The sequence below is a fragment of the Lepidochelys kempii genome, chromosome 9 (assembly GCF_965140285.1).
Source record: "Lepidochelys kempii isolate rLepKem1 chromosome 9, rLepKem1.hap1, whole genome shotgun sequence".
NCBI classification, from domain to species: domain Eukaryota; kingdom Metazoa; phylum Chordata; order Testudines; family Cheloniidae; genus Lepidochelys; species Lepidochelys kempii.
Window position 1 is genome coordinate 11710541 of NC_136388.1, and position 17812 is coordinate 11728352.

The window sequence follows — 17812 nt, forward strand, 5'->3', positions numbered from 1 at the left end:
CTCATCATCATAGGACCTGAGAATATCTTCAACATTAACAAATGTATCCTTCTAAAGCAACCCTTTGTGATAGGGAATTGAGGCACAGAGATTAAATGATTTACCCAAGATCGTACCAGAAATCTTTGGCACATCTAAAATAGAACCCAGATCACCTGAGTCTCAGATTGGTGTATCTTAACCACAAGGCCATCCTTCCTGTCAACTTTATGCAAGCAATCACGCTAATTTTTGACCTATCAAGTGAGTTAGCTGTACATAATAGTTGAGTTGAGGGGAAACTGAATGTTGCCCACAATCTTAGTGAAACAGTAGTGCACTCGTCTTAGAAAAAGTTAGGCTAATAGCTACTTTTCTGCAGTTGAAAGTGTTTAGATACAAGGTTAGAATATACTAAATTTATATAATTTATCTTTTTATCAGATACCTACTGTCCAAAGGTAGAGTTCAAGATGGGGTGGGTGGTACTATCAAATTCTAAGGGGCATTCCAGGAGAGAGAAGGCTTGGCAGGCACTGGGGATTCCTAGAACCTGCTTGGGGTCTTTGTCTTCCATAACAGTATCTGTGTAGTAAGTTTCTGACAGATCTGAAGCTCCAGTTTCCTCTAGCTGGTGGAAAGTAAAAGAAACTTCATCTCCTTTCCTCCTGCTACACAGCTTCCTGAGTATTGCTGGGAGGAGCAAGAGCTCTGTTACTCTACTCCTTCCCTCAGAACCTCCTGGCTGCTGCAAAGACATAGGGAAGAAAGATATGTCTGCTATTCCACCCATTCCCAGTCTCTATTTTTTGGGTCATTCTCCTCTGTGAATAAGTTCATGCTCGTTCTCCAATGTGAATAAGTTTGCTGTTGCTCGTAGGTATATGCAGTTGAACATCTGCAGAAATTGATGTCATTGGTTCCTATGCTCACTAGAGAGTTTCCTGCTTGAGTGTGGGTGAATGGATTTTTGGATCCCTGTATGTTGACATAACTAGAACAAAAAGTGTGAATAACCTATTTAAATCTAAAAATTTCAGTGAAACCTCTTTAGAATTCCCTAGCCTAAAAATCTTGACCAGTAAAAAAGTACACCTCTACCTCTATATAACGTGGGTGCTCGGAAGCCAAAAAAATCTTTCGCGGTTTCACCTATAACCCGGTTATATCGAACTTGCTTTGGCCTCAAACATTTCCGTTATTAATAGTCACTTCCCGCCCCCTGACTGACCCCTCAGAACCTCCGAACCATCCACCTCCCCCCCGCTCCCTGTCCCCTGACTGCCCCGACCCCTATCCACACCCCCGTCCCCTGACCGCTCCGCCCCCAAACCTCCGAACCATCCAACCCACCCCCTGGTCCACTGACCACCCCCCGAGACCCTCTGCCCCTTATCCAACCCCTCGGTGCCAGTTCAGCACCCTTAACATGCTGCTCAGAGCAACGTGTTGGAGCCAGATACGCTGATCCACAAGAGCACGCAGCCCAATCCCCCAGAGTGCTGCTTTACCCCGTTATATTTGAATTCGTGTTACATCAGGTCACGTTATATCGGGGTAAAGGTATATACAAAACATATGTGAGAGAGGAGAAACAGTAATAATAATCTTGTAGAGTAAGCCTTTGTCTACACCAGGGGTGGGCAAACTTTTTGGCCCGAGGACCACATCGGGGTATGAAACTGTATGGAGGGCTGGGTAGGGAAGGCTGTGCACATGTCCCCAAACAGCCTCGCCCCCTATCTGACCCCTCCTACTTTCCGCTCCCTGACTGCCCCCTCAGAACCTCCCACCCATCCTATCCCCCACCCGCTCCTTGTCCCCTAACCGCCCCCTCCTGGGACTCCTGCCCTTAACAGCCCCCCGGGACCCCACCCCCATCAAACCCTCCCCCTGCTCCATGTCCTCCCCCCGAATCTCTGCCCCATCCAACCACTCCCTGTTCCCTGACTGCCCCCAGGAACCCCTTATCCTACCACCCGGCCCCCTTACCATGTCTGGGAGCCACGCCGCATGACCAGAGCCAGACACGCTGCCATGCCACCATGCATGAGTGCGCAGCCCTGCCGCCCAGAGCGCTGGTGGCGTGGCTGCTGGGGAGCGGGGACAGCAGAGGAGGTACCAGTAGTTAACCTCCCCAGCCAGGAGCTCAGGGGCTGGGCAGGACCTTTGCTCAAGGTGTGAGAACTTTCCTCACAAGCAAAACTTCTAGAGGTAACAAATAAAATTGTTTAACAGGAACACAGAAAAATTGACTAATTTTAAGGGTAGGCTCATATTTCTGTGTCACAATGGTCTTACATAGTTTATAAAATTTCCCTCTACACTACCTTAGAGGCCAAATAACTGTGTGTTTAGTTCTTACTTATTTATTTTTGAAAGTTTTTTATTTTGTTTTGTTTCCTACACACTAGAAAATTCTTGTACCAAGACCTCAAATCATGTTTTTGAACTATTTAGTTCAGATAAAGATTTTGCAGGTTTTTTTCCTTCAGAGGCTTTAAGTTCAACCTTCATTGTCTCAGTTTTTGCATCTAGTTTTGTATAGGTAAATTTTTAATTTCCAGTGTATGAGGAGCCTATAGGATGGATTCCAGATAAATTTCATTTTTCCTCATAACCCTGGCAGAAGATACAGCAGAACTTATTTGTCAGCCCTACTTTTGAGTATCAGAGTTTGGGCGTTGATGTGTAAAGCTGTTGATGCTGAGTATCTCTTTCATACCTCCATCCCAGCTGACGTAGAAATCTGTAGCAAGAAATTGTCTGCCTCTTCTGAACTCCTTGGTTTTTAAAACAGAAAACAAATCTCAGTCTACAGAGTGCTGAATAAAATGACCCCAGAAAAAAACCCTACTGCTCTGAACCCCCAAAAATATAGGTCACAGAGATATTACTAGCAAGACATGGGCAGGACTGTAGGAGGAGAAACTTCTTCCTATGCTACAGCGGGTAAGTTCAAAGTGGGGTGAAGGAATATTGCATTGTGTCTTCTCCAGCTTTGTGGCGAGCAGCAAAGGTCAAAATGAGACCTATGTAGATGAGGACACTGTTACAGTCTCTAAATGTGCTATTCCCCAGACTTCAGTAAAAGTTAAGGTGGTTGAAGACAAGGAAGGGAAGTCTTCAAAGGGATGGTCTAGATAATACTTAGTCCTGCCATGAGTGCAAGGGACTGGACTAGATGACATCTCGAGGTCCCTTCCAGTTCTACAATTCTATGATTCCTGACTGTGTATAGTCAGCTATATGGATATAGTTGGTTGGCAGCAGCAGACCAAAACTGTACATAAAATATCTATAAAAGTTAACCCCCCCTAAATTGCGACTTCTTCGATAATACTGTTCATTTAAGAGTTTGAACAAATTTCCGTTCCCAAAACTGTAGGGAAAAACTTCATGCCAGTTTGTAAGCTAAGGTAATAAAACTTTTTTAAAAAGATTGAAGTGGAAAGTCCAGAGTTCCAAGCAAATAGCTAAATTAATCAAGGAATTTTCAGTGTTGCCAACTCTCACCATTTTGTCATGAGTTCTTCAATATTTTGGTGTGCATTAAAGCCCCATCTGCTGGAATTGTGAGATTACGTGAGTCTCACCCTAATAGTTGCAGAGAAGAGCTGAAAAATGCAAAGCAAAAGTACCCTGAAAGCTCAAACCAGAAGACAAATAATACATTTTATTCATTTTAAGCCAATTTCATGATTTTTAACACTTGAGGTTGGCAGTACTGCATTAGCTTCCATTCATGATTCAATCTTTATAGTTTATCTCAATCTATTTTGATTTTAATTTAGAAATGAATTTTGCACAAAACATTATTCCCCAGAAACAGTACCCATGATGTATTTTGAAGCTTGATGCATGAAGAAATACCTCTTATGCTCACTAATAGAAAAAAAGCCAGCTGGTAAAAGCTGAAATAGCACAGAAATACTTATTTACATCATAAAGTTATGGGCCATAAGGGACTTGGACATATTTTGTAGCTCTTGATGTTGATGTATAACTGTCTGTGTTACATATTGGTATTGTATGCATCCGATGAAGTGAGCTGTAGTTCACGAAAGCTTATGCTCAGATAAATTTGTTAGTCTCTAAGGTGCCACAAGTACTCCTTTTCTTTTTGAGAATACAGACTAACACGGCTGCTACTCTGAAACCTGTCATATTGGTATTAATGTATTTGTAGTGTGTAAATATATTTTTTCTTTCAGAGTTTGAATTTAGCTAAAATTGATCACTGTGTTCAAGTACACAGTGAATTGTTCTATTGTAGATGTATGAAATGTGGTTAAGGGGGGAAACTATTCTTTGTAAGAAGTATGCTATGTTCATATTTTGTTTTCCTTGTTTTGTGATTAGTACTTGATTTGAGGAATAATGGGGTTGGGAAGTTCAGATGTATAGCTGTAGGGGAGAGGTGGTTTTAGTGGGCTACATAGCTGCAAGGAAATGCCTGCTTCCATAAGGAGAGACTAAATAGCTTTGAGCCACTGATTAGGTCTTCAACTCTGAAATTAGCTTTTAAAACGGCATCAGGTTATCCCTCTCAAACTGGTACTTTTGCTTGTCAGAGTCTAGCGCTCCTTAACCATCCTGAATGTCTGGCTGTCGGAACCCTCCAGACTCCCAAACAACTGGATAGCTCATCCTGTCTCCTTTGAAGGGGCTAAGATGAGCCCAGGATGAGCTGTGCCTGCCTCTTAAAGATATTAAGTATCAGAGGGGTAACCATGTTAGTCTGTGTCCACAAAAACAATGAGGAGTCCAGTGGCACCTTAAAGACTAACAGATTTATTTGGGCATAAGCTTTCGTGGGTAAAAAACCCACTTTGGGTTTATGTCCAAATCTGTTAGTCTTTAAGGTGCCACTGGACTAGTCATTTATTTTAAAGATATTAGGATGTGACACCTTTTAAAAGCACCCCAGGTACATGCAGTAGTTTAACTTCTATCTCCCTTCCTTTTTTTTTCATTTATCTACACTTGTCAGAACCAAAACCAGTGCACAAGTGATTTTTTTTTTTTTTAAAATAGTCTATTGTGCCACAGTGGATCCTTCACTTGGGATAGAAACTACAGAGGATGGCCACAGATGTGGTAACTGCTTCATCTTTCCCTCTCATATGATAGGGTATGATTCACAGTTTAGTAAAGAGAAGAGATCCGGCATACATGACTCTTTCAAAATGCAAGTTTCAAACTTATGGTTAAGTTACTTGTCTCATGCTGCAACTGAAGAACTGAGTCATGTTCTGTTTTTATAATAGTTTTTCCAACCTTTTTATGTATAAATGATTCTGTTTGGTATAACTTAAGATGTTTGGAACAAGAATCTAGATCCTCTCCTTTTGCATTTCATTGTGGCATTTGAAGTAGGCTGGAACACCCTTACTGTCTGGTCACAGGATTTAACTCTTAGACCTTGTCTACATAGGAAAGTTTCACCTGTATAACCTAACATGAATTTAAATTGGTTTAACTAAATCAGTGCCTACTTGTATGGATGGCACTCTTACTTGGGTTTAAAAATGGCTTTTTCTCATTTTTTGCTTAAACCTGTTTCCAATCAAATTAAGTCATACGAGGAAAAAAAGCCAAAGTTGATCAGGAATAGGTTTTGAGCTTTTTTTTTTAAAAAAAAAAAGAGAGAAAGGAAAAGCCATTTTAAAACCTAAATAAAAGCGTCATCCATACAGGAGTTGGCATACATTAGGTAAAGATTAAAGTGGTGTAACTTTCTCATATAATCAAGGCCTTAAATGAAAGTGAATGCATTATTTAATTTTAGTTGAGATATTGAAGGAATGAAAGATGCATAGAATATTTTTTGGGAACCTCTTCACTTCCTCCCCGTCCTCCCCCCTTGAAATTGTAAATGGATTCTCTTTTCCCATAACCGGGCAAGTAATGCTAAAATAGAATTTGAATAACTGTTTCAGAAGTGAATGAAACAGGAATACATTTAAAATCACAATTTTTCTTTCTAGAGTTTCATCAGTACATGTAAAATAAATTAGTACCGTAAGGAAGCTTCAGTTAAAACTTCCTTTTAGCATAATGCCAGCTTTATCCAGGGAATTTCTATTAGGAAACAGATTCCTTGTTCTTCAGCAAGAAGGTTGCCTGCACTTCAGGCTAACAATTGACAGTATTGTACAGATTCTTCTTATATAAACACAACCTTTATTTTCCAGAACACTCTGCCAGTGCTATGCTAGTTCTGGAACATAATGTAACATCTTACTCTGAAACCTGTCATTAAAGCATCATCCGTGTTAGTCTGTATTCGCAAAAAGAAAAGGAGTACTCGTGGCACCTTAGAGACTAACAAAAATTTATTTGAACGTAAGCTTTCGCGAAAGCTTATGCTCAAATTTTTGTTAGTCTCTAAGGTGCCACAAGTACTCCTTTCCATCTTGCTTTAAGGGATTTTGCTGCTTTATTTTTGTAGAGATGATACTGAAGTACTTTGTGCAAACCACTGAAGATTCTTTATCCTTAAGTTTGTTAATTTTTCTAATGTTAAGTGACCTTTTGAAAAGGATGTGATGCTGCTTGAGTAAACATTTATCATTCTAGAAGACAGATGAGAAGCAATCAGAAGGCTTAATAATAAATGATACCTGAAATAGTTACAGCATCTATGTATTCTTATTAATATATTTGCATAAACAAAAGCGGGATTAAAAATAAGTAGGAAAAAATTACTTGTCAAAACAAAAACCCTAATGTCTGATTTAGGAAAATCTTTTGATGGATTTAAACTTGAAAATAATTGACCAAAAAGGTGTTGGTTTTATGTTGTAACCCATAACAAAATCAGTGTTGGTACTTAGGGCAATATATTTGGGTAATCAATAATGTAAAAAGACAAATGTTTATATCCCCTTGTTTCAGTATGAGATGGTACAGCTGTATACTAAAATTCCCAGCTGCATAATTATGCAAACGGCATAATGCCTCACTTTAATAGCAGTACCATAGAAGTGGGGGTGCGGGGGGATGGGGGATGATGATGTAGAAGACTACTTGTATTACACATCCAATTCTTTTTTTATAAATGACTGTTATATAGTAGTACATTGCTTTCAGTGAAATGCATGTAGCTGGTACTGCTGGGCTATGTTATAGTTGCCCTTTGACTAAACAAGAATGTCACTATTCTTCAAAATTAAATTGTCATATCAGAAATTGCATACATTCAAGTGAACAGTCACTTCATTGACATGAAACACTTCTGTTTGTTCTAAGATTGTGTACAATACACTAAAAATGTAGAAACTGACTTCCAGTTTTAAATAGCATACCTGTTTGCACATTTACTTTGCACTCATACTATAGTGCATACTCATGCATACATGGTTAAATAGCTGCTTGGCTAGCCGTGTGTGCATGCCAGCCCCAGACTTGCTTGAGAATAGTTCTCCATTCAAAATTATTTTCTCAGTACTATAAAACAAAAGGTCAGTAAACCAGTTTAGTAAATATCACAGGATTGGTTACATTTTTGTGTGTTAAAAAACAACCACCCCAAACCTAATTTGTTACTGTTGAAAATCAGTTCAAACCAAAATGGCTTTTGTCATAATAATTTAAGTGTCACTTCAGATGCAGCGCTCTATTGGAGTCACTTCCATATCTATCTGAATGTTCTAGTATGCAAGTAGTTAAATATTATGTGGCTTGTAATTGTGGTTTTGCTCAGAAAAGTGACTGAATAGCACCACCTTTATCAACATCTGCTCTGTTTTCAGAGTGGTATCTGTTTAACATTCTTTGCTACCTTTCTACTAAACTGCAGAATCACTTGCTCTGTGAGTGAGCTGGGTTGTCTTGCTGTAACCAACACTACTGTTAAATTCCACTGGAGAAACATTATTGCATATGGTGATGAGCAAACAAGAAAGAAGACTGCTTGAATTTTAGATCACAAGTTGAGTTTTCAGGGATGGCAGGAGGGGGAAAAAAACTTTTTACTTAAAAACTGAACTGTTTTGATCTCGAAATGAAGGTGATAGACACATGATGCTAAAATGTCAGTTTTTAAAGGCACCTCTCAGAGTACAAAAAGTTAATACCTTTTACACAGGACTTTATGTAAGACTCTAATATTGAAATTGTTTACCATTTTCTAGTATTCTTTCCCGAATCAAATATAAATAGGCAAATAGATTAGAAATAGAGCCTTCTTTAGACATTCATTTCTAGGACTTCTCTTATGTATGTACTTGGTTTAGATAACAAATTTCATTTTAAAAGTAACCTCAATATTCCTCCTCTTGTGCATAAAATATTTGTTGATACTAATTTTTCTTCTATTAAATATATTTTCACTATGCATGTGACAAAGATTAGCTCTGATTTTGTTTTATCACTTTTCTATAATTTGTATATATAAAAATAGTATAATTCTGTCTGCCTAATGTTTCAGACTGCTGTTAGTCACTTTTTATGCCATGTTTAATCTGTCTTCCATGGAAGATCCTTTCCCAGACCAAAGTCCAGACCAGGAAACTATTGCAGTATTCCTCTAAAACTGGATCAAACCAGAAGGTTATCTGTGCATAGACTATCTTGTATTTTGCAAGTTGCATAAATAGTTGCGCATATATATATATAAAAATAAAAAAAATCAGGAATCCTGCAAAATCATATTCTGCTTATATCTGTGTTGAGTTCTAACTGTCTAGCTGAAAGGCCTCTGTTAGCAACAGTTCCTTAGTCACCAGAGTATCTGTCTGGTGTGCTGATTAAAAGCATATTGAAGATTCAGACACACATTTAATACCTAAGTCCTAAGGAGAAGCAGGTACTTTTAATCTCTTGGTGGGGATCTGGTTCAAATTACTATCTTAGTACGTTGGAAACAAATTACATAACCAAAGCCTTTTCAGCATGATTAGAATTTTTTAAAATATAATTCAAGATTTTGTACCCTTAAATAGAATGAAGCAGGTTTTTTTGGGGAAAAAATCATTATTTAGTGACTTACCGGAGTCTCTGCGAATCTGTTCCAAACTCTAGTGGGGTAGTGTGGTGGTAAAAATGTACCAATATGGTACATGCTGGAGTTGTGTTAGCGGGAAGCAACGCAATGAAGGGCTGGATGTTGTGGGACCTGAAAAATAAGTAAAGTTAGTCTTGTCTTGTGTGTTCCTCCTCTGAGTACATATTAAATGTAGTAAACATTTTGTGCAGAATACCTTCTTCCTGCTCTTCCTTAAAATATTTTCTACATACATCTGCATAAGAAATAGATATTAATTTTAAATATGTTCTGCTAATATCCTTCCTCTTAAGAGGCGTTGGTTAATTGTTTCCTGTTTTTGTACCAGAGCTATAATGGAGGCACATTATTTTAAAACACTTCCAAAATGTACAGAAGTGCAACAATAGCTGTGACCTGAGAGAGCAAGGTCACACCCAGGCCCATTTCCTGTTTTGTTCTTGGGGAAACTAAAGGTTTCACTAAATACTGGATAAAACTAAGGAACCATCTATTCTGCAAATGTTGGCGGGGGTGGGTGGGGTGGGGGATGGAAGAAGTTATGTAAAGTAAATACTATTTGATAGTTTAGATCTACAGTGTTAACAAATCACACAATTTAGGATTTGAAGTTTTCCTTCTAAACTTGTGATATATGCCATCATGTGCCAGCAATGCCCCTCTGCCATGTACATTGGTCAAACTGGACAGTCTCTACGTAAAAGAATAAATGGACACAAATCAGATGTCAAGAATTATAACATTCATAAACCAGTCGGAGAACACTTCAATCTCTCTGGTCACGCGATCACAGACATGAAGGTCGCTATCTTAAAACAAAAAAACTTCAAATCCAGACTCCAGCGAGAAACTGCTGAATTGGAATTCATTTGCAAATTGGATACTATTAATTTAGGCTTAAATAGAGACTTGGAGTGGCTAAGTCATTATGCAAGGTAGCCTGTTTCCTCTTGTTTTTTCCTCCCCCCCCCCCCCCCCAAGATGTTCTGGTTTAACTTGGATTTTAACTTGAAGAGTGGTCAGTTTGGATGAGCTATTACCAGCAGGAGAGTGAGTTTGTGTGTGTATGGGGGTGGGGGGGATGTGAGAACCTGGATTTATGCAGGAAATAGCCCAGCTTGATTGTCATGCACATTGTGTAAAGAGTTGTCACTTTGGATGGGCTATCACCAGCAGGAGAGTGAATTTGTGTGGGGGGTGGAGGGTGAGAAAACCTGGATTTGTGCTGGAAATCACTTTAGATAAGCTATTACCAGCAGGACAGTGGGGTGGGAATAGGTATTGTTTCATATTCTCTGTGTATATATAAAGCCTGCTGCAGTTTCCACGATATGCATCTGAGGAAGTGAGCTGTAGCTCACGAAAGCTTATGCTCTAATAAATTGGTTAGTCTCTAAGGTGCCACAAGTCCTCCTTTTCTTTTTGCGAATACAGACTAACACGGCTGTTACTCTGAAACCTTCTAAACTTTGTTTTTATATCTGTTAATTCTTTTCAGAGTATGTACAGTGCTTGAATAGGCTCTGGGTTTTCTTTATTTGTGGATAAATATGGCAGGAATGTCCAATAATGTAGAACTACACCTCTCAAAACTACTTGGTTGTGCAGTGTAAGCTTTATTTGCAGATCTTTTATTAAAAAAAAAAAAAGAGAGAGAGAGAAAAGAGACTCAAACTTGCAATACAAGTAAAATTAGAAATGCAAAAAGTACCCCGACACTAACCCTTTTCAGTACCTTGGGAGTGGCAGTCTTCTTTTCCAAAAATCTCTTGGCAGTGGAAGTATATCAATGCAGTGTAACTCAGAGTTGGCGTAACTTTATTTTAGCAGAGAGCTGTTGCAGGACTGGAGAAAACTGTTTTAAAAAACTCAAAATAATGATTACTTTGTAGTACGAATTTGTATAGCTACTCTAGATCATCGGGATATTTACTTTAAACAAGTCCTAACCAAGCCAGAGATTTTGGTTTCTGTAGGCTTTGGTAATTCAGTTGTCATACATAACTTGCTTCCCAAGTAAAATCAGGAAAGCTCAATAAGACTTAATTTTTTTAAGGATTTGTTGAACTTGATACCCTTTTTGATCTATTTTTTTAGAATGTTAAATCCAATGAGACTGAAAGAGGATCAAAATATAAACCAAATATAAATATGGATTCCTGAGTTGCAAGTAAATGATCTTTCAGTATTTGTGATTTTAAGGAGTCAAAACTGACTGTGCTAACGGTGCTTAGGTCATGCATAGTTTCACTAAGCTAGGAAGTATTTCACCATTGTGCTGCAGCACATCCTGAATATGTAAACAACACCACTATTCATTCTGAGTTGCTGCTTTGCAGTAGTAACTTTCCTTTCCTTCTAATCCCTTCTCAGAGAACAGAAACATATTTGCCTTGTCCAATTTAAATAAAAGTTTATTAAAGATGAGCATGTAAACTACCACTTCACTATAACATTAGTCTTATCAAAATTAAACTGTAATGAAATGTATAATGTGGGAGTGTTTCAGAATGATATTTTAATGTACAATGAACGTGTTTGCACAAACAAGGCGTGGCTCAGTTCTCCATATGTTTAAACACAATATTACTTATGTGAGAAGCCTCAGTAGCTTAACTGGAACAACTTAAGTGAGTAAAATTACACATGCACATGTGTCTGCAGGATTGGAGCCTGAATTTGTATAAGTGAATCATCAATCCTGTTAATTTTGAAAAGTATTAATCATAGTATCTATTAGGGCTGTTAAACAATTTAAAAAAAGTGAGAGCTTAAAAATAATTAATTGCAGTTTTAATTGCACTGTACAAGAATAATAGAATACCATTTATTTAAATATTTTTGGATGTTCTCTACATTTTCAAATATATTGATTTGAATTACAGCACAGAATTCAAAGTGTACAGTGCTCACTTTCTGTTTTTATTACAAATATTTGCAGTGTAAAAAAGATAAAAGAAATAGTATTTTTAATTCACCTCATACAAGTACTGTAGTGCAATCTCTTTATTGTGAAATGCAACTAACAAATGTAGAATTTTTTTACCTAACTGTGCTCAAAAACAAAGCAATGTAAATCTTTAAAGCCTACAAGTTCACTCAGTCCTACTTCTCCAATCACAAAGACTAACAAGTTTGTTTACATTTACAGGAGATACCGCTTCTTATTTACAGTGTCACCTGAAAATGAGAACAGGCATTTGCATGGCACTGTTGTAGTTGATGTCGCAAGATATTTACATGCTAGATATGCTAAACATTTATGTGCTCCTTTATGCTTCAGCCATCATTCCAGAGGACATGCTTCTGTGCTGATTATCGAGCAGAACCTGTCAGGATCCAAAGCAGTGTGGACTGACACACTTTCATTTTCATCATCTGGTTCAGATGCCACCAACAGAAGGTTGATTTTCTTTTTTGACGGTTCTGGTTATGTAGTTTCCAAATCGGAGTATTGCTCTTTTAAGACTTCTGACAACATGTTTCACACCTTGGAAGGCACTTCAGATTCTTAAACCTTAGGTCGAGTGCTCTAGCTATCTTTAGAAATCTCACATTGGTTCTTAAAACGAACAACATTTGCTGGATCGTCATTTGAGACTGCCGTATCACAAAGTATATGGCAGAATGTGGCCATATACAGAGCAAGAGACATACAATTCTCTCCCAAGGAGTTCAGTCATAAATTTTATTAATGCATTATTTTTTCAACGAGTGTCATCAGCATGGAAACGTCCTCTGGAATGGTGGCCGAAGCATGAAGGGGCATACGAATGTTGAGCATATCTGGCATGTAAATATCTTGCAACTCTGGCTACAAAAATGCCATGCGAACTCCTGTTCTCACTTTCAGGTGATCTTGTAAATAAGAAGCGGGCAGCAGCATCTCCTGTAAATGTAAACAGACTTGTCTTAGCTATTGGCTGAACAAGAAGTAGGACTGAGTGGACTTGTAAGCTCTACAGTTTTGCATTGTTTTGTTTTTGACTGCTGTTATATAACAAAAATCTACATTTGTAAGTTGCATTTTCATGATACAGAGATTGCACTATAGTACTTGTATGAGATTAATTGAAAAATACTATTTTTTTCTTTTTTACCATGCAAATATTTGTAATAAAAATAATAGAAAGTGATTATTGTACACTTTATATTCTGTTGTAATTAAAATCATATATTTGAAAATGTAAAAAAAATCCAAAAATATTTATAATACATTTCAATTGGTATACTATTACTGTTGTACAGTGTGATCAAAACTGTGGTTAATTGCGATTAACTTTTAAAATCGAGTTAATTTGTTTTGAGTTAATCACTTGAGTTAACTGTGATTGACAGCCCTACTGTCTATTAACTTGCTAAGAGGTATAAAAGTGACATTGATACCTATTTTCCTAGATTGTGTGGGGTTGGTCCTGGTAGGGATATAGAAAACCTCAGTTCTTTCTTTTCTGAGGATATGGAGGCATCTTTGTATTTAAAAAAACTAAACGAAACAAAACAAAAACCCCCCAAAATCAGTCATTCTAAGCTTTGTCTCTTTGAACATGTGGAGTACTTCTGGACAAACACTGTTTTTGAATTCCAGGAGCTGGCCCTGATTTAGAATCAGATTTTACTGCATGAGTAGTGTGTGGGTTTTGTTTTTGTTTTTTTTTGTTTTTGTTTTTTTTTTGGCATAGGTTCAAGTACCTCTATCAGAATGCTGCTTCTTTTGTACCTCATTAGCCTCTGCATACTTAGTGCAAGACTAACAAAACAGAGAATATCAAAATGTTTCACTTTTTTCTGGAGGGGAGGGAATGAGTAATGTTTAAATCATTAGTCTTATTTATATTTCTCTAGTATTTTTACTAAGGGAAAACTTCTTGAGATTATTTTAAAACTGCTGCAATCCAGTTCCTATTTCTCTGCCCCTTCTCTCTCACCTCCCCCGCCTCCCCGAACCCAGCTGGGGGGCCAGATACTCACATTCCCTACCCCCTAGAGCCTAGTTGCAGGGTGCCCCCATCCCAGATACTCAAACCCCCTCCCCCCCACCCGCCTCCCAAAAAAAAACAACCCTCAAGGATCCAAAGAGAGAAACAGCCTGATGCTGGTTCCTGGGCTTGTTGAGTTTCCTGCATGCCGTCTCCTTTCTTCAGGGTGTGCTGGGAACTGCAGCTGCCCGGAACCCTCCAGCTCCCTTCCCTGGGCAGTGTCTTCTGCCAGGTCCAGTGCCCCCTAGTGGTGGGCAACAGCTCTGCAGCCCGCTTCTGTGGTGGGGGCAAAGGAAATTCTGCACAGAACATTTAATTTCTGTGCAAATTCTGCATTGTGCAGTGGCACAGAATTCCCTCAATAGTAAAAGTTTACATTGGTTTAACCAAGTTTTAAAACAGATTTAAGTTAAACCAGTATAACTTTCTCTTATAGGCATCCCACTATAGAGCTTTAATGAAGATGCTCTAAGCTGATGGGAGAGAGCTCTCCTGTTGGTGTAGTTAATCTACCTCCCTGGGAGGTGGTAGCTATGTCAGCAGGAGAAACTCTTGCCAACATAGCACTGTCTAAACATGTGGTTAGGTAGGTATAACTGCATGGCTTGGCGTGGGGATTTTTCACATCCCTGAGCGATATAGTTAGACCAGTATAGGTCTGTAGTGTAGACCAGACCTTTAATTACTGATATCTAGCTTAATGGTCAACCTGACTTCAGATATGAAGTATAGAGCATGCTCTCAACCTCCTCATACTTCTGTGTAACAATAGTATACTTGTGGAGTTCAGACATTATTATAGCAGTCTTTCTCAGAATAGCATCCTGACTTTTACCTACACAGAAAAGGTACCTGCTGCTAGCGATTTGTCTGACAAAAATGTGCCTAAAGTTCAATAAATCGTTCAGCCCGTCATAGAGTATAATTTATTATATTGATACTATTTACGGTGAACTATTGATGTGCATGATACATCATAGAACAAAAACTGATTCCCTGCCCAGAAGAACTTGCATCCAGTTACAGGGACACCATCAACTTAAATAGAGCTTCTCTGAAATGTTTTAACCTCCTCTTAAAAGTAAGCACATAAGATTACTATAACTGAAACATTAGTCAAATATCTTTTTTAGTTTGTGCATTTGACAGTATTTTGTATCTATGAAGCTATTTTCCCTTTTCTGTGTGTTCAGGATTCTGGGACGGGGAGGGAAAACATTTTTAAAATAGGAAAATTTGTTAGTAAAACCATCAGTTGACAGTGAGACTCTGACACAAGTATAGTACCTCATAATACTTGCAGTTAACTTTTTTTTTAAGTTGCTTGGGCTTTAAATTGACTGTTTCTAGGAGGAAATAATCACAGGAACCAGGGCAGCCATATAAGCACACATACTAGTGATTGCAATTTTTAATATTTAATTTTATTGATTTTTCAGAAAATATGCACATCATACTCGTGTTCACTGTTTTTCATCTCTCACTAATAATGCCTTCCATTATTGCATTCAGTACATTGGGGGAATAAAGTAGGAAACTGATGGTAAATTAATAATCGCCTAGAAAAGTTTCATAGTGCTTGTAATGTCTTTAAATGTATAAATTCTGTGTCATAATTATAAGTAGGAAAGTCAGACCTGTGAATGTAATGAGTGGTAGAGACATTGGTATGATGTCCAGTTGAAAATATTTATATAGATCAGTGGTTCCTAAACTTTAACAACCTGTGAACTCCTTTCACGAAAATGTCAAGTCTCGCAAGCTCCCTCCTAAAAATGAATTTTTCCAGGGATTTTTCTCCTTTACCTGAGTATAAATTATAAAAGCAGTGATCTTGGAAATATAAAATTTGTTTTGACATGCTTATTACACACTATTTATTATTAATTATTTATCATTACAGTATTTTTATTACATTATGAAAACAGCAACACTCTTCCAAGATTTCACTTTCCTAGCTTGTATCACCTTGAATAAGCCAGTTAGGAACCTTGTCTTTTATGTTTCATCAAGGAGTATCAGATGTGAAACCGCATGAAGGTATTTAAGAAGCCAACTCAAAGAGTTCCTCCTACACAAGCATTCAGGTCTTGAGCAGTCCAGCAAAAGCTTAAACTTGTTCTTCATAATAATTTTAAAAATAATACTAGCTGCCTATTTAATTTTAAAAACAACAAAAAAATCCACCTTCCTTTCCATTTCTTATAAGGAGTCTTGAAGTTGAAATCTCCCCAGTGTGATAGATATGCTTGCTTTGATCTGCTTAGCTCTTGAAAGTCCAGGGGCTCCGGGCTGCTGGCCCCGTGCTGCCCAGGGTTCCTAGGGACAGCTCTGTCTGCCATTACGGAATTTTTTTCCGAGACCCCCCTGTAACACTTTGCAAACCCCAGTTTGGGAACCACTGATTTAGATTATTTACAATCTTCCTCGTAAACATTAATTTTGATTACTTTGATTCTTAGGAGAGAATACAGGTATAGTTACTTATTCTTGAAATAAAGATTGTAACTGAAGTATCAAGTTGATTTTGATACCTATTAGAAGTGTGAGAAAATCAAAGTGTTTGAAAGATAAAATAGGTATTGATAGAGCTTCTAGTTCACGTTTATATCTGGGCTGGAGAAGTGAGAGGGGAATCTCATAACTATAGTAGCTGTTTTAAACTTATTAAAAGGCACTTTAATGTCCTTTCCTAAGAACACCATAAGGTGATGCATTAATTTGTTTGTAAACTACTTAGAGCCATGATCCCCCATTCTTAGCTTGTACAGCACTGTGCTCACTCTTCGGCTTTGTCTACACAGGCAATTTAATCTTTAAAACATTTTTTGTGTCTCGGGTGTGAAAAAGCACCCCCCTGAATGACGAAAAGCACCGGTGTGAACAGCGCTTTGTTGGCAGGAGCCGTGCTCCTGTCAACAAAGCTACTGCCCCTCATTGAAGGTGGTTTTCTTCTCTCACCAGGAGAGCTCTATCCTGGGGATCAAGAGTGGCTACACAACACACCTCACAACAGTGCTGCTGCAGCAGCATAGCCATGCCGTTGTAAGGTGTGCAGTGTAGACACAGCCTTAGGTTATAACTCTATTGTTATCCCTAATTCCCTTCCACACACACACAATTTCTAGCTCAAGTTAAGTAGTGCTTTAACCTTCTGCTAGTTGCTCTGTGTGGTGAGGTGAGGGGTGTGTGTGTGTGTGTTTGGGGGGGGAGAATAGGTGGCTTGAAGCTCAGGTAATGCAGTGGGGATGCAGTAGCTCAAGTCAAGATACGACTCATCAAATAATCTAATCCCTTTGTGCTGCTAACGAAATCACTCTGTAACCCCAGTGTTTTTGAGTTGTGGTTGCTCTCATTCCAGCTAGCTAGCTCGAATGTAGTAACTCAACTGTTGCAGTGAAAACAAGCCCTTCAAGATCATATGAAATGCCTAGAGTCTGACTAGTAGCACATGTGTGTCATCAGGTGAGATTGAAGGACATGGTAACTAGAATCAGCACTGGATGCAGTGTCCTGGGAATTTGGGGTGAGGGATGCGGGGTGATAGCTAGATTTTCTACTTTATCAGACTTTGTGCAACAGAACTGTCTCATATTCATGGCTGATTATTTTAGGTTTCAGTGTAATAAACTGGGTGAATATTGCTCAATCTTCCATTTTTAAATGAAGTGCTTATAGTAATCATGTGTAGCTAATTATAGTCTGGAAAAGATGTTGGGCATTTCTTCCCAGTAAGCATTAGAGGTTCCCCATCTAGATGTTTTAGAGAAGATACTTGATAAGTTTTCTTAACTGGCCACATCTTTATCTTTAATATTTGTAACCATATGAATGTGCCCTTCTG

The 17812-nt window shown here is 38.2% G+C and overlaps 1 protein-coding gene and 1 long non-coding RNA gene across 2 annotated transcripts in view; one reads left to right on the forward strand and one right to left on the reverse strand.

Moving 5' to 3' along the window:
• The window catches only part of GNB4 (G protein subunit beta 4), a 54587-nt gene that overhangs the window by 10250 nt on the left and 26525 nt on the right, over nucleotides 1-17812 (forward strand). The gene's annotated exons all lie outside the window — the stretch shown is intronic.
• LOC140917152 (uncharacterized) lies at nucleotides 2388-7378 on the reverse strand. Its single transcript, XR_012160724.1, has 3 exons — nucleotides 7290-7378; nucleotides 3496-3596; nucleotides 2388-2762 (listed from the first exon to the last, which is right to left on the reverse strand). It is a non-coding gene; the product is annotated as an uncharacterized LOC140917152 (long non-coding RNA).